This window comes from Podarcis gaigeae, assembly GCF_964106915.1.
Source record: "Podarcis gaigeae genome assembly, chromosome: 12".
Lineage (NCBI taxonomy): Eukaryota > Metazoa > Chordata > Lepidosauria > Squamata > Lacertidae > Podarcis > Podarcis gaigeae.
The window spans coordinates 12,174,333-12,196,088 of NC_139688.1; the positions used below are offsets into that span (position 1 = coordinate 12,174,333).

The following is a 21,756-nucleotide window of genomic DNA, read 5'->3' on the forward strand; positions in this document are numbered from 1 at the left end:
CTGGAGGGCCAAAGGTTTTCTAAGCTGTTGCAGTCCAGCTCCACTTATCCATACGTCCTGGGGAAAGTGAAAATATTTACATAATAAAATGTGCACGCACTCAGGTAAATGAGGATGTTCTTATAAGGAGAGTCATAGTGTCCTGAGCCTACATGAGCTTCACATAGGCTTGCTTAATTCAATACAAATTTGGGTGGTTATGTGTTATTCATGTGAAAACTAATTTATTACACAACTTTTTCGGCAGAGGTCCCACACTTATGGAGCTCTCTCCCCTAGAAAGATTTAGGATTATTCTTTTTTAAGTACTGTAAAACTCTTTTTTTAAAAAAAAAACAGGTTGTTTTTATTAATTTCTGCTGCTTTTATTAAGTGCAGCCAATGTTTTAACTGCTATTGTTCAGTTTTAAGGAGGTGCAATGTGATTTTAATTGGATGGTTAGTTTATTATATTTTACGAAACTGCTTTTGTTAATTGTGCCCTAAAATGTGGTGTACAGTATATATACACCAGTTATAAATAAATACAGCCTTTTAAAAATCAAGCCTGTGCCCATTAATACAGGCAAACATTCCTGTGGAGGGAAGCGGGGACCACAAACAGTAGGTGTTTCTGTTTCTGTTTCTATTTCTATTTTAGTTTTAATAAGAGGCAGCGGTGATCCAAGCATTGTTGACTTTCTCTTCTGAAATAATAAATATTTAGAGCAGAAAGTTACATGTTTGGTTGGCTGTCCTTGTACTTACTTCATATGAGAAAATTGGAGCTTAATACCACCTGTGCAATAATAAGTTCATCATATATTCTTCCATCCTGGCACATATAAATGCATGTGGCATTTACGTGTCACCTGTCCCTGCCGGCTATAAACAGTGCTAACAGGTGTACAGATCGTACACCCATGTGAAATGAGTTGCATGATGCAGGCATTTTTTGCTGCTAAGCAGGGCTTTTGAATGGCAGCCATTGACAAAAACAACAACAAATGTCAATCGACTTCCATCTGTGACCAAATAGCTTCTAGTTGACATGCAGCATATGCTGAGAACACTGATGCCATTATTTCTCAGCCATTGCATTCAGTTTATTTTTAATACGTACAACTAAAAATAGAATTTCCTTTTTCTAACAGGATTGCATTGCTGACTCTACATTAGTAGAAATGTCGGAAGTCTTGTCAGATTTCCCCACACTCTATGTATTCAAACATTTCAGCTTTTCTTGCCATATTTCAGTTAGGTCGCATACGAATTTGACGTTGTTCCTTCCAACTGAGTGCTCTAATTTGTCAAACCCATCATGCATGTATATATATATAATCTTATACAATGTTGTTTTGGACTTCCATCAGCCACATCTGAAGTTTTTTCAATCTTTATCACTTTGTCTACATTTCTTAATTTCTCTATTACTTTTAATCGTCCAACTCTCTTCATAGTCTTCATTGCAATATTTCGCACAGTCCTCCTTACAAAACTTCTTGCAGTCCTACTAGCGTAATCTCTTTATTACAATTGCTTTTCAGATAGTTCAAATATTTACTCCAGTCCTCTAAGACAGTGTTTCCCAACCTTGTGCCTCCAGATGTTTTTGGCCTACAACTCCCATCATCCCTGACCACTGGTCTTGCTAGCTAGGGATGATGGGAGTTGTAGGCCAAAAACATCTGGAGGCACAAGGTTGGGAAACACTGCTCTAAGAATCTCTGGTCCCGCAGGTTTCGGATCCTTCCTGTCATCTTATCTAATTCTGCATAGTCCATTAATTTCATTTGCCACTCTTCTTTCGTGGGTAGTTCTCATCATGCATTTTCATCCTCCAGAGTGTTTTGTTTCCTTCCAGTTTTGTTCGAATAATAAACACACACCCAGCTTATTCACCCGTGCCATTTGGGAAGGTGTTGAATATTTAGGGTGGCCACAGGAAACTTCCAGCTGATGAGGCTGGAAAGAACTGGCATCTGTTTCATAGTGTTCTATGCCTAGGCAGTATTCTGAAATAAGGACTTTTCACCAAGTTCTATGTTACACCATGATGTAATGTATTAAGGCTCCCCCGGTTCTCACTATTGATTAAAGACTCCCTGACCATTTTTCTAGCTCACACATTCATTTCAGCACTGTAAACACTGGCACAGGGCAGTGTAAGGGTTAAACAGGCTGGGAAACAAAAATCCAGACCACAGAAAGGAAAACACACAACTAGTTTTGTTCCCCGATGTAGAACTACAAGTGCAATAAAGGCTATTAGTTATTTACTGCTTCCCTTGAAGCATCCTAAAGCGACCAACCCCAAAAATACATCAACAATAAACACATATATAAAAATAAATTGAAGTCCAATGGAGGCACCCAAGAGATAGAGACAGCGCCCATCCTAAATGTAATGGGATGATGTTTCAAAGAAGGAACTTAGGCATCCTACACTGCTGTGAATTTGCCCATAAGAATTCAACCACCATAGCTGATAACTCCCAAACAGCAATGATTCATTGCATCTTCTGGACAGCTGTAACAAAAGAGGATGACCCGTGTCTCTCATTCTCAGGTGGAAACAAGATCTAGACCTCTCCCAGTAAGTCCAAAGTGAGGCTTCACTGATGGGGCAGGCAGAGCATCCTTGAATCCACACACACACGGAATTATTTTTTAAAACATTGTCACTTTGTCTTCAATCAATAAAACTGAGGCTAATTGCCTTAGATAGTTCTCTCTTAGAAGTCCCCCTTCTGCCAGCTGTTCTTTCATGCTATTTTCAGCAAAACCAGCAGAGTCAAGCTACTCCCTGTGCTATCCTGCAGTAATAGTATCCTAATCAACAGGTTGACAAAAATTCGGCCTCATGTCCTGTTGCCACAGTTATATATAGATCTTAAGCTATATCTACCCTTTAGTAATTTTCCATTCCACTTCCTCACAGATGATGTCCTCCAGTCCTTCTCTTCATGCTCATGTTCATGGCCACCTGGTAATGCCAACAGTGGCTAAATTATATATATTTGTCTCATCGCCTCCCTCTCTATTCACTGTAACAAAGCCAGCATGGATTTCACATGTGTTTCGCAATAACTCCACTGTAGTTATGAGACACGGGTGGCGCTGTGGGATAAACCACTGTGCTGCTTGGGCTTGCAGATCGAAAGGTTGGCGGTTCGAATCCCCGCAACGGGGTGAGCTCCCGTTGCTCGGTCCCTCCTCCTGCCAACCTAGCAGTTCAAAAGCATGTCAAAGTGCAAGTAGATAAATAGGTCCCACTCCAGCGGGAAGGTAAATGGCATTTCCATGCACTGCTCTGGTTTCACCAGAAGCGGCTTAGTCATGCTGGCCACATGACCCGGAAAAACTGACAGCTCCCTCAGCCTGTAAAGCGAGATGAGCACCGCAACTCCAGAGTCGTTCGCGACTGGACTTAATTGTCAGGGGTCCCTTTACCTTTTAGATAGGCTGGCTACTTACACATGTGTCTCCAAAAAGAGAATGTGTTAGCAAAAAGAGGACACGGATTTGCTTAATGTTTGAATATGCTATAGTTTATATGCGTTTTTGCAAATTTAGAAATAGTTGCTACAGTCAAGTAGAAACACATTTCACTGAAGTGGGAGATGGATGTGACCGAACTGTGATCAGGTGGTTTGTATGTTTCATTAACCTGCTGTCTGGTTAATGGTCAATTTCAAGGCCCCCTGAGCACCTTCATTACGGTTCTTTAAACTAGACTTGGAATATAGGAGTGCCATTTGTAAAATAAGACATATGGCCTCTCTAAACGGTATATGAGGGGGCTGCTTTCTTGGTAACATAACATGTATAAATCTAACCACAGAAGGCGGCACAGGTGCTGAAGTCTGACCTCTGTCATCCAATGACTCAGGCAAGGTTCAACACAAAAACTAATCAGAACACCACAGCCAGCAATGTGAGGGGTCCACTTACTTATTAGTACCTGCCAGCCCCAGTGCCACACTGCATCCCAACCATTTCAAGTTCATGAATAAATTTTGTGAATTATCTGGAGTGGGGAAATTCATTGGAAACAATGTCCTATAAACCTATTCTGAGTTATATCTCTGAAGTATTTTTTTTATCCCCCACCTTTCAAACTCAAAAACTGAGTCCCTCAAGGTCATTACCAGTAGTCAGTTCTGTCGTTGTTTTTTTTTTTTTTAGTTCCATCAAGGCTTAACTTTGGCACTTCTTTGCAAATGTACAATATCAAAATGCAGGCTCTGGACCTGTGAAATGATTATGATAATAAGGGGACTACATTAATTTCAGCAAGTGGAGAGGTACTTACTTGTGAACAAATCAGGACTGAAGTAATCTCCCATATGCCGGGAATTAGGGGCAAGCTTTTTTTTAGTACAGAGGATGGGATTTTGTAGTTAGGTTTTATCCCCACTTCTTTTGTGGGGGCTGTTCTCACACAGACACTTTACGGCTGTATCCTCTACTGAATGCACTACTACTTAAAGGTTTTGTACATTTCTGGATGCTGATTTGCTGCTTCAAATTGCTCTTGGAAGATCTAACAGTAGCTTATTGCTACTTCTCCTGGGTTGATTGAAGGAGACAGCTCAAACTGTTCAGGAGAAAGGTGTAACTAGTTCTGTTCCCTTGGGCAGAAACAATTAGGTGGCATCTCCTTTTTTCAAAAGGCTGCCGTGCAGTCCCTTACTCAATTGAAAGGTTGCTGCTGCTTTTTTCTTCTCAGCCTGTGGACAAAGCAGATGGGAATTTACGTAGCAGTATCAATTAAAGCAGGAGTCATCTAGTTCATTGCTTGCTCCTGAGCATCCAAGAGGTGAAAGGAGATGTGGAAAAGGCAGCTAAAAGAGGAAAAATCTAAACTGAAAAATTGCAGTTGCTGCTAAGTATCTCCCAGAGAGGCTAAACCAAATGCATCTGATCACTCGACTCCCAAGTACTGTTAGTTGCCATGAAGCTTATTGTATCTGTCTGCAAACGTACCAGTATTTAAAAAGCCATTTTCAGTTTGAGTGTAGGAATGAAGTATTTTACTGCTAAATCTTAGAGTGGAACTAAGCTACTTTGAGTCACAGTTGCTTTCCACACATGGCCTTTTCCTGAGGTGGGCAGGTCACTCGCCTGTCGCCGCCTGCCTTCTTGTCCCCAAAGCCAGATCTCTGTAAGGTAGCCGTGCATCTGACTTTACAGAGGAGTTGTCTCTCTGTCAGAGGGCATCCTTTCTCTTTAATATTGCACAAGTCCACTTTAAAGAAAAAGAAGCACAAGGGGAGAGAGCCTTGAAATTGGCCAGTTAACATTTAGCATCTCAGACAGCACACACAAAGGTCAGCAGATCACAGTCTTCCACACTATGGCACAATGTATTCTGTTCTATTTGAATTGCAGTTATTTAATCTCGACAATTCATATACCACTAAATTGTGGTCATCTCTAACCAAGTGCACAAACAACTCTGCACAGAAAGGATAAAAATCAGTCAAAATATCAGAATTAAGGAGGTACAAGGGTGATCATGGGAAGGAGAAGCTCTCTTCTCTGCAAGGCAACCAGCTTTTGTTTTGCCTCTGAGTAAAACAGGCAGAAGAAGATAAAATAACAAGCAGGATTTGCCCAAAATATGGAAGGCTGCTCAGTTCCTTTCGTCCTACATGACATTGGTCACTAGGACCATTTTTAATGATGACAGTGGCTACCTGAAACTCCTGTGATTTATAAATATTTGGGGGCTGGGCGGGCAGAGGGAGAATGCATTTTTAAAATATCAGTCCGGCATTCAGAATGCCACATGCTACCCCACTCTGCGCCTTGCATTTTTAAAGAGATGCTGGAAGGCTTAGCAGTAGTCCAATAGAAAAGCCAAGGGATTGATAACAGTTCGAATGGCAGCTCTGACGGCGATTACTTCTGCACTTTAGAGAAAGTCTCTTAGGAAGACAAGGCTGCAAGATCAAGATATTAAAGATTACTTTGGCAGTGATTGACAAGAGCACCCTGCACACATCGCCACAGGTAGGAATCCTTTTGGATCTAGAGGAGGCTGAAGCACCAAGTTTATTTAGGGACCTTTAATTTTTTATTTTAAAAGAAAAAAAATGTTGATGTCTACAAATGTGATTCACAAACCAAGTAAGCCAGAAGAACGCTTGGTCTTATTTATTTAATCTTAGTCTGAACCACCATTCACTGAGTGAAGCAGTAGAATGGTTCCAATCCTTTAGACCAATATTAAAACAGCATAATAATCAAAACAACCATCAGAACAGAGGACAGAACTCAAGAAAATCCAGGTAATAAGAAAACTTCAGTTCAGCTTCAAGTCTGGCCTGTGGTCCATCTAGTTCAGTATTGTCAACACTGACTGGCAGTGGCTCTGCAGGGTTTCAGGAAGGACCAAGTGAAGGAGAAGCTTTCCCACAGCTCCACCTGGAAGGACAACGAACTGAACCAAGGATCTCTTGCATGCAAATCACTGAGCTACAGACCTCCCACAATTGACAAAACCAAGTAAGCAAGAACACGACAACAGTTTTTACAGTCCATGTGAACAACGGTTGTGCAGTCTAAAACTATGGAAGCTAGTGTATTTCCTTTTAAACCAGATGTGCTGGAGGAGACTCTTGAGTGTCCCATGGACCGCAAGAAGATCAAACCTATTCATTCTTAAGGAAATCAGCCCTGAGTGCTCACTGGAAGGACAGATCCTGAAGCTGAGGCTCCAATACTTTGGCCACCTCATGAGAAGAGAAGACTCCCTGGAAAAGACCCTGATGTTGGGAAAGATGGAGGGCACAAGGAGAAGGGGACGACAGAGGACGAGATGGTTGGACAGTGTTCTTGAAGCTACCAACATGAGTTTGACCAAACTGCAGGAAGCAGTGGAAGACAGGAGTGCTTGGCGTGCTCTGGTCCATGGGGTCACAAAGTCGGACATCACTAAACAACAACATTACCTGAAAGTGGCTATCTAGACACGATGAGGCTATTATGCATTCTAAAGATACTGACCTACCAGAGTAGTCTGGAGAGGAACCTTTGTATGCAGAAGTTTCTGGGTTCAAAACCAGGTACCTTCAGATGCAAGGATGAAGTTGCGGGTGGTATGAAAGACATTTGATTGTGATCTTGGCGAGCAGCTGCTAGTCACTGTAGACTAGGGGTGGGGAAACTGTGGCCCTCCATATCTTGCTTGATACCAACTCCCATCATACTTTATCTTTGGCTATGCTAGCTGCAGCTGATGAGAACTGGAATTGGAGAACATCTGGGTGGCCAGAGGTTTCCCACACCTGTAATTGACAGCACAGGGCTAGATGCACCAAGGAACTTAGTCTAAGGCAGCTTCGTATGTTCATAATCGGCATGCTTTCCTTCTTCAGAATAGCACAACTGTGAGGGTAGAGATAATTGGGAATGGCCAGTCAATTTGTTATGCACCAAGCTGCTAATGTGTCAATTTGTTCTGATGAATGAACCGTGCAAGGCCCCTGTCCTGTGTGAGACTAAGTGAGCAGAGCCATTTGAAATATAAGGCAGTCAAATGCCATAGCAATTCAGCATGCCAAATAAGTAATACAAAACTGGAAAAATCAAGTTTGTATTATAATTATGATTACCCTTTTCCCATTCAATACAGCTTTGTTTAATGGGCAGCTTATATGCATAAAAAGCATAGGATAACTGGGTATTAAAATAAAGATATTACTCTTTGGGTGGAATAGCTCATAAAACTGCTGATGAGTTTTATTCTGTTGGAGATATTTTTTCCCCATGCTGCATTTGTGCCTTATCTGGAATGTGTTGGTTAGTTGTTTGGAGGCGGAAAGTATTTTGTGAAAGGGCTGTGGTTTTATGTTTTGCAATGTTTCATTCAAATGTTACACATGAGATTACTTTGATAGATTGTGCCTTCTGCAAATGTTGCTCTTGAAGTTCAGTTTTGTTTCATATTAAGGAATATGATTTATTTTATCGCATTTATATATTGCTTTTATTCTATGATGGAACTCACGGAGCTGTATATCAGTTTCCCAGGTGGTCTCACATACAGTTACTGACCAGACCTAGACCAGGTTAGCTTCAGCAAGCTTGCAGCACCATGTCCCTTTGTGCTATACCCTGAGCCTGTATTTCTGTCAACCACATACAGTGGCATAAATTTTATAATCCTTGCGAAAAAAATTTTAAAGCTATATATAAGAGGAAGTACATACTCTTCAGAAAAGTAACAATTGGTATTGTGTTTTGAAAGTAGCCGTTGCAAATTTTGGGAGTGGAAGATTTCGGGCACCACATGGTGGAACAGAGTCTCAAACAAGCTCTCCCAAGCTTACATTCCCAGCATGTTCACACTCCTCTCTCGGTGACGTCTATGCTGGCTTGATCATGGCCGCAGAATGGAAGATGGCAGGATCCCCAGGTCTGTTGGCAGACCAACTCTGTGTTACAAAGATGTTTGCAAATGAGAAGCCTGGCAGCATCAATCCTGCTGTGTGAAAATCCCTTGCAGACGAGCACAGTGCCTAGAGACAGACAGTCAGGTCGTGGATCCACAGCAGTGGCCAGAGGAGGAGCGCAGAGATAGAAATGGCACGGTGCATCTGCATCAGCAGAACCAGACGCCTTCATCTCTCCCAGCTGCAACAAAACATGTCTCTCCCGTATCTGTCTCTAAAGCTATAACAGGCGCTGTAACTCTCCAATGGTTTGACTTGACTCCCAAAGGCACACTCCTCCACTGTCTTCTGAGACAGATGCCAGCTTACAACAAAATATATTATTGTGGTCAGGCTGACTGAGCCACACCATTTGAGGCAGGGTTTTGAATCCCTGGGGTTGAAAACCTTTTAGGAACACAGGAAGCTGCCTTATACTGAGTCAGACAATTGTTCCATCTAATTATGTATTGCTTACACTGACCAGAAGCAGGTTTTCAGGATTTCAGAGAACAGTCTCTCCTCACTGAGCTATGGCCCTTCCCACTGATCTATCCCTAGCTATCTGAAAAATTCCTTAATTTGCATCCAGACCCGATTCTTCCTATTGAAAGATAGAGACCAATAAGAACAAATCCTGATCCTAGTGCACCTATTGTTCTGGAAAACAAGTGAAAGTAATTCCTTTCTGATTTTAGTGTGCTACACATGTTTTCTGTATGACCCAAGTAATGCATTGTGCAGTGCGAGTTCGCTCTAGCCATGATAGCCTGGTATCATGCAAGCAAGAGGGCAGTATTGAACTATATGACAGCTCTTTAATTTGCATTCACACCTGTTCTGTTACTGAAATAGATAAATCAAGAGGAATTTACCTTGGTCCTTGTACTATTTTACAAAATGTTTCTAGAGTAGGGCTTTCACCCCATCCTTTATTACAGCACCACAACTCACTACAGAAAGAATTACTGTGACATTTATTGAGATCAAAGGAAAACACCGTGGTATCTACTCATTTCAGCTGAAAACAACAAACAGTAATATTTTGTTAAGTTTTTATTTTGCAAATGAGACAAAGTACAGCTATTAAGGAGTAATTAAGCTCCACCTTCTGCCAACCTCCGAACATCCAGCAAGCTCATAGCTCCCCTTCATTTACCAGTGACAAATGTGTGGTTTTCAAGAATTAAAGAATTAAAAGTAAGAAAGAGCAAAACTAGAAATAAGCCTGCCTCTGAGAGCTGCTTCCCACAAGACTATTTTCCTGTATACATTGCTGTTATTGGTTGCTGAAAACCACAGGAGTGGAGAATGCTCTTGTGCCTGAGCTCTACTTTAGAGTTTCCCACAGGATAACCACCATAAGAGCAGGATCCTGGCTTAGGTGGGCCAGCAGGCGCTTCTTGCATTCTTACCATTTAAAGAACACATATTATGTAGGAAACATGCATGGCAAAACATTTGGGCTGCATGGTAAACTTGATGAGAATTCATTGCCAGTTGTGGCTTCCTGTTGCCTGTACACAACTGAGAACAGACAAGTGTCTGCATTGCATGCTACAAACGTGTGGTAACCTGTGTAGGAAACCTTCCTATGAAAACAGCAGTCACTTTTGTGGTACTTCATAAGGACTAGCAAACTGTTGTGGCACAAGCTTTCATGGGACAAAGCCCACTTCATTGGATACATGGAGCATTTCTCAAGTTGACAGGTGTGTGTGCACGTAGCTGTGGACTCTGCAATGTAGAGTAAAATATAAATCTGCTTCCCAGCGTAGGATAGTGCATCATACATCTGGAGACGTGGACTCTGTTTCATGAAAACTTTATGCCATAATAAATTTGCTAGTCTGCATGGTCCCACGAGGCATTTAGTCTGTTGCAGCCAAACCTGCAAGCACAACTACCTTTCTGGAAATGTTCTTGCATGAAGCTGCTTTCAGAGGTGTCTTGAGTGCATTTGGAAGCGGTTAGGAAGTTGGTCTAAATTGCCACCTGAGTACACCTTCAAACCCATCATAATATGGAACCAACTGGTAACCCTCCAACCTTTCTGAGAAGCTCAAGCTCAAAAAGATATACTGACTGTAAAGGTAAAGGGACCCCTGACCATTAGGTCCAGTCACAGATGACTCTGGGGTTGCGGCGCTCATCTTGCTTTATTGGCTGAGGGAGCTGCTGTATAGCTTCCGGATCATGTGGCGAGCATGACTAAGCTGCTTCTGGCGAACCAGAGCAGCGCACGGAAATGGCGTTTACCTTCCCACCGGAGCGGTACCTGTTTATCTACTTGCACTTTGACATGCTTTCGAACTGCTAGGTTGGCAGGAGATACTGCCTGTAGCAATATCCTATTTGGTTATCCCCCATTGATAATGCACTACCCATAGCAGAGACTTAACTGAAATGTTAATGGTGAGTATCCTGCCCACTCCTTCTGATATATAAGAGGCACACCCCTATATTGTAACAGTGATATTTTCTCACCTGCTCAACAGTTTATTTAAATCTATTTGTTATTTCAGCACTTTGAAAAGGAAAGACCTAGTGACTTGCTAGTCTCCCTCCCTCCCCCTTTCTCCTTCCTTGTAGCATTGATTTGTTGTCTTATTTAAATACAGAGTTCAGTATTCAGGTATGTAAGTGCAACATAAATAAAATGGCATACCCAGCAGAGCCAGAGGGGCTATCTCTTCCTGGGAGCTGAAATAATTTACGACAGGCTAAGGCAACAGCATAAATATTGTTGGGGGTTTATCACAACCAAAGACTATAAGCCGCATTTGGAGCCGGTGGGCTTGGGGAAGAGGAGAAAAGAGAGAAGGGTGGGGGAGACGGTGGGTGGGTTGTAAAATATCTAGCTAGCTAGATATCACAGAGAGAATTTGCAGAGCTAAGTTGGGGTGAAGCGAGCAGTTGTGCCTGTAAGTGGCTTGATTTCATCTTTGTGCAAGCCATTCACAAAAATTTCCTGTGGACTTGCTATTGGGAAGGAGTGGGAGAGAGGTTACTTTATCTTGGTGTTACAAAGCCCTGGAGGAAGAGGAGCAAAACCACATATGAGAAAGATGTTGGATTATTTGGGCATGATTTCCTAATGGAAAGGAGAAGGCATGCTGAGTGCAAGAGAGAATCCAGAAGCTTTTTGTGTGGTGGAAAGGCAGAGCATGGCTTTGATCTGATTTAAGAGTAAAAGGGGATCTCTTGTCATTTTTGCCACCATGTCAATGATGATATCAGCGCACCAAAAAGTGACCACTACTACCAGCACCACCTTTTCTTCAGCAGCCTCTGCCATCAGTAAACTGGTAGGTAACTGTTCTTCCATTGGTTTGCATGTTTCCAAGGCACTACATCCAGAAATGTCCCTGTTGAAACAAACAAATAAATGTTGCAAAATAAATTCTGTGTTCTCTGCAGTCTTAAGAATGCATATCCTGAATGCATGGGTGTTTCCTTTGGTCTGCATAGAGTAGTAGTAACCGAGTGCACATTACACAGAGTTAAAACTTTTCTCTTTTTTCGTTAAACTTGTGAGGTTTTTTGCCTTTGCATTTTCGCATTTGCTGATGTCTGTAGTGTTGTACAGGAAAATACAGCAGCAGTTTGGGATGGGTGGTGGAGGGGGGAGTGGGTGTGGTGGGCGTGAGAGAGAAAAGCCAGGGGAAAGGAACTTTGCTAGAGACACAGGAATTATTCAAAATTCAATTTGTGTTTAAGTGCATGCTAATAAGGTGGAGGACAGAGTAGGAGCTCGGAGCTCGCAAGAACGTCATGGAATGAAGGAATAAATTAATTTCTAGGCTGCAGTTGCTCTGTTTCAGCTCAGCTACAAATTACTATGGAAATTCATTTCCCCCCTCCCCCTTTTCTTTCCTTCCCCATTCTCTTTTTCTCTCTCCTCCCAAGGCTTTAAAACGAGGAGTCAGCTGAAATTTAGTGCATGATGTATAGAGGTGCGCTGAGCAACTGGAGAGGGGAGGTGGGGAGAGCAGGGAGAGATGAATTACTCAATTCATTTAAACTAACAACAGCAACAGCCTTCTTTTTGTTGTAAAGCTCTGGATCAGCAATTTTGCTCTGTACTTCCGCAAGGCTGCTGCTGCTGCTGCTTTGGCGGGTGGGGAAATCATTCCTTTTAAACATGCACACACCCTGGAAACAAAACCACAGAGAGGGGGCTTCTCATCCTTTGTGATACAGGAGCATGCACACGTATGCAGGCACACACACCGTCGATTTGGGGCTCCTCTCTTCTCATGCAACATACGTAAGGCAGAGAGGCATATATAGCTTTTATTTGAAACCTCTGCTGTCTTCTCTAACAGCTCCGCCAGCAATTTAGCTCCTGGGTTTCTGAAGTCAATTACAGTCTTCCTTTCTCACCTGATAAATCATCAACCCAAACCTATTTGTTTGAGGCGCCAGCCCTAGCCTCCAGTCTGGAGGCTGCTAGGAAAAGATGTGAGGCGCACTCAGGACTGGAGGGCCCAGGGTCACATAGCAGGAAATCAGCACCCAAGGACTGGCCAATCCATCAGAAGGCGGCACTGCGGTGAGTAGTCCTTTGGCCAAGTCCTAAATCACTTCACCAAACACCACTCCCTTAAACCTCAGGCCCAGCACCTTTATTGACTGCATCACCACTTAATTAATATTGATTGCTCCTTTGGATCAGGCTAGGGGAGCACAGCCTTTGCCTTTAAACTGAAAGGTCACCCCCTCCATGCACCCTCCCTTGTGCTTCCCCTTTACATTTGGACACACATTTCCCATCTCTCTTTGCAGCAGGCTAAGCTGGAGGCTAGTACAAAGGAACTCTCCAGAGCCGCATTTGCTGCAGGGATATATTAATCCTTTCCTTACCTGCTGTTTCTGTGAGATGAACCCCCAGGGGCATATTTTTTTTTTTAAAAAGCTTCCCTTGGCAAAGTAGTTCACAGCCAATAATTTGAAATTACACTGAGGTAGGCAGATAGATGATTTGACAAAAATCATTGCCAGTGTATTTGTGTCGCTGCAGTGCAGCCTAAAACGTGGTTATTGTCTCTCTTTACTCTAGTAATATCCCCTGCTATCAGCAGGTTTGCTTTATTACTCTTGCAGCTAATAAAATATTTTTCTATTGAAGGGGGAGAGGAGAGATTTCTTTCCCATATCACTCTCCTGCTACCTGGTATAGATCTGAAAGTTCCTTACTTCCAGAAGTTGCATTTGTCACCTGCAGGTCTAATTGCAAAACAACCAAACCAAACCAAACCATTGGATTTAAAAATACAGTGGTACCTCGGGTTAAGAACTTAATTCGTTCTGGAGGTCCGTTCTTAACCTGAAACTGTTCTTAACCTGAAGCACCACTTTAGCTAATGGGGCCTCCCTCTGCTGCCGCACAATTTCTGTTCTCATCCTGAAGCAAAGCTCTTAACCCGAGGTACTATTTCTGGATTAGCGGAGTCTGTAACCTGAAGTGTCTGTAACCTGAAGCGTATGTAACCCGAGTTAGCACTGTATTTTTAACCACTGTACTTCCCAAGTGAAAGCTAGCAGGTAGGTTTGTCAGAGGCAAAAGTAGCATAGCGGGGGGGGGGGGGCGCAGAGCATTTTCCAAGTTAATTTTTCCCTTGTACACAGAGCTGATTCAAAGCTATTTCCTGTGGGCACATGGTTCACTCCTCACATGATTGTAGTTTTGGAATGCATATTACAACTTGCTTGTTGGAAATGTTACCTTATGACAGAATGTATCTGCAAGTGGAAAGTTTAAAAATTGATGAGGCATGTTTTAGCATTCAGCCTAGGAAAGCAAAGCTTTATAAAAAAAACACTGACTTTGTTTTTAATAAAGGTATGTATTTTGTTTGCTACCAAATGATGTGAGCTGCTACACTTTTGCAAGCAAACCACCTTAAACCACAACTATTCATGAATATCAGCAAAGGGGGCTTTGTATTGATTTATAGATTGGATTTATTCCCATCCTTTCAGAGCTAGGATGGTTTCCAAACAGGGAGTCATACAAAACATTAACATAATGTTTCAACATTAAACATCAGTAAAAACAGAATAGGAGCAGAGAGAAAAGGTGCAACTTAAAAACCAAACACACATGATATTGAGTACCATTTACAGCATGAGAGAACTGGATGGACTTTTGCCTACCAGGTGGATAGGCTGAAGAGACACAGCTTAGGTGCCAACACAAAAAAGGCACTACTTTCTGTAATTAGGTAAAGGGTAAAGGGACCGCTGACAGTTAAGTCCAGTCGCAAACAACTCTGGGGTTGCGGTGCTCATCTCGCTTTACAGGCCAAGGGAACCGGCGTTTGTCCGCTCTGCAGACAGTTTTTCTGGGTCATGTGGCCAGCATGACTAAGCCACTTCTGATGACACCAGAGCAGCGCACGGAAATGCCGTTTACCTTCCTGCTGGAGCGGTACCTATTAATCTACTTGCACTTTTTGGCGTACTTTTGAACTGCTAGGTTGGCAGGAGCAGGGACCGAGCAACAGGAGCTCACCCCATCACGGGGATTTGAACTGCCAACCTTTTGATCGGCAAGCCCTAAGCTCTGTGGTTTAGACCACAGCGCCACTCGCGTCCCACTTTTGTAATTACCCACCATCTAAAGGTGTCTCTAAAGGTGAGGACACAGGGAAGAGCATCTGATGGTGTTCTCACTTGATGGACAGATTCATGATGACAGACTGCATATTTCATTTCTGTCAAATAAATCAATGGGAGCTATCCATTCTGTGGGAGGAACTAAATTGAGTGCATACAGGAACATAGTCAACTGGAGGCAAATTACTGCACTAGATAACTGTGGTCATTCATACTGAGGGTAGGAGGAAGGTTTTCCGCCTTGTTGATTATATCCCCTTTATGTTCCATGTTATGTGGAACTCTGAAGCAGGTTCTAACTGTTAGAAAGTCAAGCCACAAAATGCATGACATGTGTGTAGTGGCTTTGATTGTTCAAAGCAATTTGCATACTTTCTCAGTAAGTCTTGCACCAGTCCTGTAAGCATTGATTCCATTATTGTGGGTTGCCGGGAAGGGGTGAGAGACTTCAGATTTGTCTGAGAGAGATAGCACCTTGTCTAAGACCAGTTTGTGAGTTTGCTGGAGTGGTAGGGCTTCTGGAGTACTGCCTTCAGGTTACTAACTTCTGGATGCAAACAGAGTGCTTGTCTAATGTTTCAGTAAAGGCATCACTGCTGCATATTTGCAAATGCAAAATAAGTATTTTGCTTCTGTATGAGAAAGTAAAGGTGGATGCGCATGAAGAAAGGACAAAATTGACTGCCATCCTCACCGGAAACAGTGAATTCAGAGACACATGCTTTGCTTTTGCCACAATTGTTTTTTCCTGCTGCATTAATGTAAATTTCTCATTGGGAAGTCAATGAGAGCACTGATCTCTGTTGGAAATGGAGGTGGTAAGAACTGTGCAGGGCTCTGTACAAAAGGTGGAGAGCAACACAGAGAAGGATTGTGTCTCTCAGCCCTTGTCACACAGAACTTCTGTGTTTATGCTCTCTACAGTGGAGGAGGGACACTGCACCAGGACGAATTATGACCAAAAGACAAGCTAGTAGGCAGGCACTTCTTAAGAAAAGAGACAAATATTTCACCTCATGAGAATTTGAGTTGACATTATATGCATTAGGCCATGCCTGGGTAATATGTAGAAATGCTTTTTAATAATATTTGATGGCACATTTAATTATTTTGATGGTGATACGAGGCCTGTCAAGGTATTATCTATTGCACAGCTGTGAACAGCTATTGGATGTTATTTATCATTAGTAATTGTCATATTGGTCCCAGTGAACATGAGACGCAAAATCATGTTGTTGTTTGCTTGTCTTTTATAAGACTTGCTTCTGGATGTAATGGAGTAGGATGATAAATTATTATGTCTGTGGGGGGGGGGCTGGTTTCATTCAGCTTGTTTTGAGAAATCATTGTGTGTATTGAGAATAGATGTTCAGTTCTTAATATATTATGTACTTCCCCAACATATTATTTATCGATTAAAATGTGTTGCCATTGCTAGAATTTTGTACTGGCCAATTAGAAATAAGTAAAATAATAGAGACCGGGAGCTAAACAAAATTAATTAAAATTTATTACAGATTCAAATTCTGCTGAAACAGAATTTAATTCTGTGATCTGTATAAATTATGCAAACGTGCATACTTTACATAATTGCATTAAATATGCATTATTCTCAAAGAGATACACGGAGCACTTTTGCTAGGCCCGTTGTGTTCATCATAAGAAATCTTGCACATGTACAATATGCACTTGTTTTTACCCACCAGCTGCTGAGACTTCACCAGACATTTGACCACACACTTTGAAATCTTTCCTTGTAGTCTTAAGGACTAGAAACTTTTAAAGGCTGAGAATGAGATTGTTAGGTTCCTGTGGTATGATCATGGAATATATATAGAGTCCTGGAAATAGATTTGAAGACCGATATGAGCATTTGATATGGATGTCTGACTGGAGTACTGTACATTTAGTCACTACATAAAATATGCTTCAGAGCACCTGAACCGCACGAGGGGAAAGAGAATCCCAGTTCCATGTAAAAAATTGCAGCAGAGAAAAAACCTCTCCCAACAGCAGACTGCGCCATTAGATAGAAAATAGCTCCATGCTAGATGGAGGGAGAAAAATACGTCAATATTGATTTAGGGAGACAATTTGTGTAACCGACTGCAGCAAGTAGAGAAAGTCTTTCAGAAAAAATGAACTTACTTTGCTACCTTTCTTTGAAGTCTTCCCATCTGTTTGAAGAAGACAAGTCTACAAACTTGTTAAGTCAGGGATATAGGTTCAAAAAGGCTAGCTCCTCAAGAACGTAAGAACGATTCTCCTTGGTCAAAGTGTCAATTTTGTCCAGTATCCCATTGTAAATGGTGACTCTCCCAGTACTTCTAGAATGTCAATAGGTGGATCAAGAACACGGTCCCCTCCATTGTTTGCTGTTCAGCAGCTAATATTCCAAGGCACACATCTCTGAACTTGAAAAAAAACATATGAAGCTGCCTTATACAGAGCCATGCTAGTCCTTTCAGCTGGGTATACCTTGTTCTGATTTTTTTATTTTTTTTATTAGTTTACCAATATACCCCCAATAATAGCCAAATTATTTCACTTCCCAGCTGTTGTTTTCTCACATCGTGGCTTGGGGCAGATTTGAATCTCAAAGTTTCTCAGAGGTCCTATCTCTCCATCCCTTACTTTGATGTATTGGAACAGGCAGCAGTCTGCTAGAAACCATTCTGTCTCACTAGTAAAACATGCTGCGGATCTTTGCTATTTCCCCCTCAGCCTAGGAAAAGGTGGGCAGTTTTCAAAAGATTTGATACTCCCTTCCAACTCCCAGAATCTCTGCAGCATTCTTATCACAGCCCCCAAATTCTTTTCCTTCCAGCATGAGATGTATGGCCCAATTAAACTTTATCTTAGATTACATTCTGTCAGTAGCACACACAAATCTCAGTCTCTTTTTCCTTGTCTGTTGTTTTTAAACAGAGGTGAGGGGAATTACTCTCTCTTTCCAACACAGTCGTACTTGAGCTTCCCCTCCCCCTCCTTTCTTCATTTCAGATCATACACAGTTTCCATTTTTGCTTGCTAATAGCTATACTACTCAATGTCCCTTCTTCACCTATACATATCTTTTTATCTTATATTCTGGAGAGGGTTGCCGAATCATAAATATATAAAAGAAGCTTAGAATAAACAAACCACAGGCTTCCCTCTCCCCAACCGAGTCTCACACCAAATAAAATCTTATCTCAGTTCAAACCTTTGATTCATGTAGCTGGTATATTTGGCAGTATGTTGTTGCAACCCTTTCCCATCACATGCCAGTATTTCAAAGCCAATTAAATATCCATTTAAACAGAGAGTCCCTGCTTCTTAATGGTGGCGTAGGACGGTTTTCGCTAGGCGAAGTGCTTTTGCACTCGGCGCCTCCCTTTCCATGCCAGAGTGAGAGCCAGGTACAGAGACGGACTGAGAGTGAAGCCTATTCCCCATCCCTGGGGGGAATTTGCAAGGATGATTTACCCTCTGCTATTCTTCTTTTTCATTTGTCAATGATCCCCCGCTGTTGTGGGAGCTGCCCCCATTAAGGCAGGCGGGACCGGAAGCCATAGCGTGTTCTGATTGACAACTCTCAAATAGGTCTTTCTTGGCCTATTATTCAAGGAAATTCCAAGGACTGAACCTTGCCCTTCATTCATGCCAAGCATGAGCTATAAGTTCTTTTAGTGCAGCTTCCAGATGTGTGTGTTTAGATTTGTTGCAGTGCACCCTCGTCCTACACATGTGTACTATAATGCCATCTGTGTGAGGCTGGAGGGGGAAGCTGAGGTTTATGCAGCAATAATGCTTTCAGCGCTGCCCATGCCCTGCTCTCTCTGGCACCATGAAGGGAACAGTACATGAAGGTAGGAAATGGCTTCTGGATGATGCAGCAAGACTAGTATTCATATTTGCAGCAGGGAAGGCGGTTCATTTCGTCTCTTCCTAAGGCAGAATTAGCACCATCTGAATAATGCGTCAGGCAGCTAAATATCTTGGGTTGACATTGAATACCTTCTAGCATAAGCAAAAGGGGGAGGGGCAGTTGCTGCTACCTGGTTGGTGACAGGGTCTTTTCAGTGGTGGGTCCCCAGTTGTTGTTTTTAATGCCCTCCCTGTTTATCCAGGCATCTGATGGTTGAAAGTTTCTGTCCCTGGAACAGAAATTATTAGCTCTGAGAGTGTGTGATTGCTTTTAGATATTTTGTTGTTTCACTGCTATTGTGCTCTTTTTAAGACCAATGTTCTTGTTGATCGGGGAGGATGGTTAGCCAGCCCCCTCCCCACCAGTTTTATTCCTTAAAGCATACAGAGTATGTTCCCAAGTGTTTCTTCATGCCTTTTTACTAGCTCAACATTTCCCCCCAAAGCATGAAATTGGGAGGGATGACTGTGGCTTGCATTTTTGTCCTTCTCCCCACAAAGCAAGGATCAAACAGCTTGTGTTGCTTCTGGCTACATTGTATGAAGTTTTATATTGTGGGCATAGTTAGAATCACTTTTCAACTTGGCTTTGTCCGCCTATGAAGTGCAGTGGAAACTAATTTGGCTGCCATTACAGGGTCGCATTGGCTGTGCCTTTCCAACAGTCAGTTACAGAGGAGGAAGAATATAAAATTGGGACAGTACAATTAATAAGCAATAAAAATGGAAAGCAACTGTGAATCATTTGTGTGGGATACTTCTGTAGAAAACATGAAATTGCGTTTTCTGAGGCAAAAAGTTTCAGTACTTGCAAATGAGGTACAGCTTGACAAATGATGTACAGTTCCTATTAAAACTGTGGCTGCACAGTCTTGAATTATCCCATTTTACATCCCAAACCATACTTTTTGTCTAGAAGGGACACAGATTATGCTCATTAACTGAATGTCACAACTGGTTTCAAATTCATATTCAAATTTCCCCTTGGCTGAGCCCAAGACTAGGCCCTGACTCCAGCTGCAGAAGCTGAGGCTGCCAGAGACCATCCAGAGTCCAGAGACCATCTTGGCTGTGAGTTCTGGAAGACCTGCTGCCTGCCTGGCAGGCCTTTCCCACCTGACCTGGGAGGGTGGGGCCCTGACTGACTCCAACTACAAAAAGCTGAGGGTGCTGGGATTGAGCTGGGATAATGTTTAGGGGGTCTTGTTTTGTGGAGTGGTCTTGCTATTATTATTATTATTATTATTATTATTATTATTATTATTATTGTATTCTTATGATTTATGTGGAAAGTGTTCAATTTGGTTTTGTACTTTTTGATGTTTATTGTTTATTTCCACTTTTGTTATGTTTGTAATTATGTAATTTTTTAATAAATTGTCAGGTACCTTGAATATGATTTAGCTTTGGAAAGGGGGCATACAAATAAAATGACTGATTGATTGATCGATAAGTGAATGATTATAATAATACTTCAGCATTCATATGCTGTGTGTTTTACATATACAAATGTTTCACAGATGTTTATCTCAGTGATCCTTAATTCTACCCCCTCTGCATGGGACACTGTTGTTTTCTCCATATTCACCAGCTTAGTGATACTAGCTTACGACAGGCATAGGCAAACTCGGCCGTCCAGATGTTTTGGGACTGTAACTCCCATCATTCCTAGCTAACAGGACCAGTGGTCAGGGTTGATGGGAATTGTAGTCCCAAAACATCTGGAGGGCTGAGTTTGCCTATGCCTGTTTTATGAAGTCCTTAACACAGGGAATCTCTTACCCAGAAGACTTTTTGATGCATGGCTCATTCTCTTTGCCACCATATTATACTACCTCTGGATTATGCAGTATATTTATTTAGCTGAACGCTGAAATGAAAGGTAGCTATTCTTTCACACATGTGTGCATAAACCTATGTGCACATTAAAGCAGGGTCTAGATTGGTTAGAAAGATAGTGCCATGGTGGTGGGCTAATCCAATGAAAAACCAAACCTGTTTTCTGCTTTCCTGTCGAAATTCTGTTTCTGCATAAAGGTGTTCTAAAATGAGGCACTTTGCTCTGCTTCCCAGTCCTCCCTACACCCGGTTTCCTGTGGAATTCTTAATGTGGCGTTTGTGCAGTGGAAATTGGAATGAAATCACAGAAGTCAGTGTTTCCGAACTATATTAAGGCTTTTGATTGAGGTGCTTGAAGTACATGGGTTCCCCTCCTTGTTTCTGCAGTGCTGTGCATAATGAGGCAGAGAGATCTCTGTGTATTGGAGAAGCGCAAACAGTGAATATAACACTTATTCAGTCAAAAATTATATGAAAACATTGTGTGTGTGAAATCTTGCTTATCTACTCATTCCTCAAGGATTCTTGCTATCCATTTTGAAAGCATGCAGGCTAAGCACAGAACCATCATGAAAACCCATGTGATATTACTACCAGCAACACAATACCATGCAATAAATATAAAATGCTAAGAATTAAAAAGCTGCAGTCATTCGTTTCTTTTGCAGCTATTGGCTGGAGCACTTGAAGGCATGAGGTTTCCTTCTTGATGAGTGTAGGTGGAATATTGCTTACATATCTCTTTTTTATGTCTTAGAAAGATCAAGGACTAGAGACATATAATGTGTGTGTGTATTGCACACTCACAATTCTTAGCAAGGCATAACTTTCTCTACCATGGCACAGACCTCCAGGGAAATTGTGTATGTATGTGGGTTCTTCTGAAAGTTAGTCAGCTGCTGTTTCATCAAGGATATGAATATTCTGCATCCACCCTAGAAATTTTGCCCTAAGCCTGTAATAGTTG

At 42.0% G+C, this 21,756-nt stretch overlaps 1 protein-coding gene across 4 annotated transcripts in view; it reads left to right on the forward strand.

Moving 5' to 3' along the window:
• The window catches only part of DPP6 (dipeptidyl peptidase like 6), a 513,612-nt gene that overhangs the window by 88,870 nt on the left and 402,986 nt on the right, over window positions 1–21,756 (forward strand). The window contains exon 1 of one of the 4 annotated variants that reach the window (XR_014556581.1): window positions 11,428–11,728. The exons of the other annotated variants lie outside the window; for them this stretch is intronic. The gene's annotated coding sequence lies outside the window, so the exon portion shown is untranslated. Of the gene's footprint in view, window positions 1–11,427; window positions 11,729–21,756 lie in introns of those variants that run through there. 4 annotated transcript variants of the gene reach the window in all.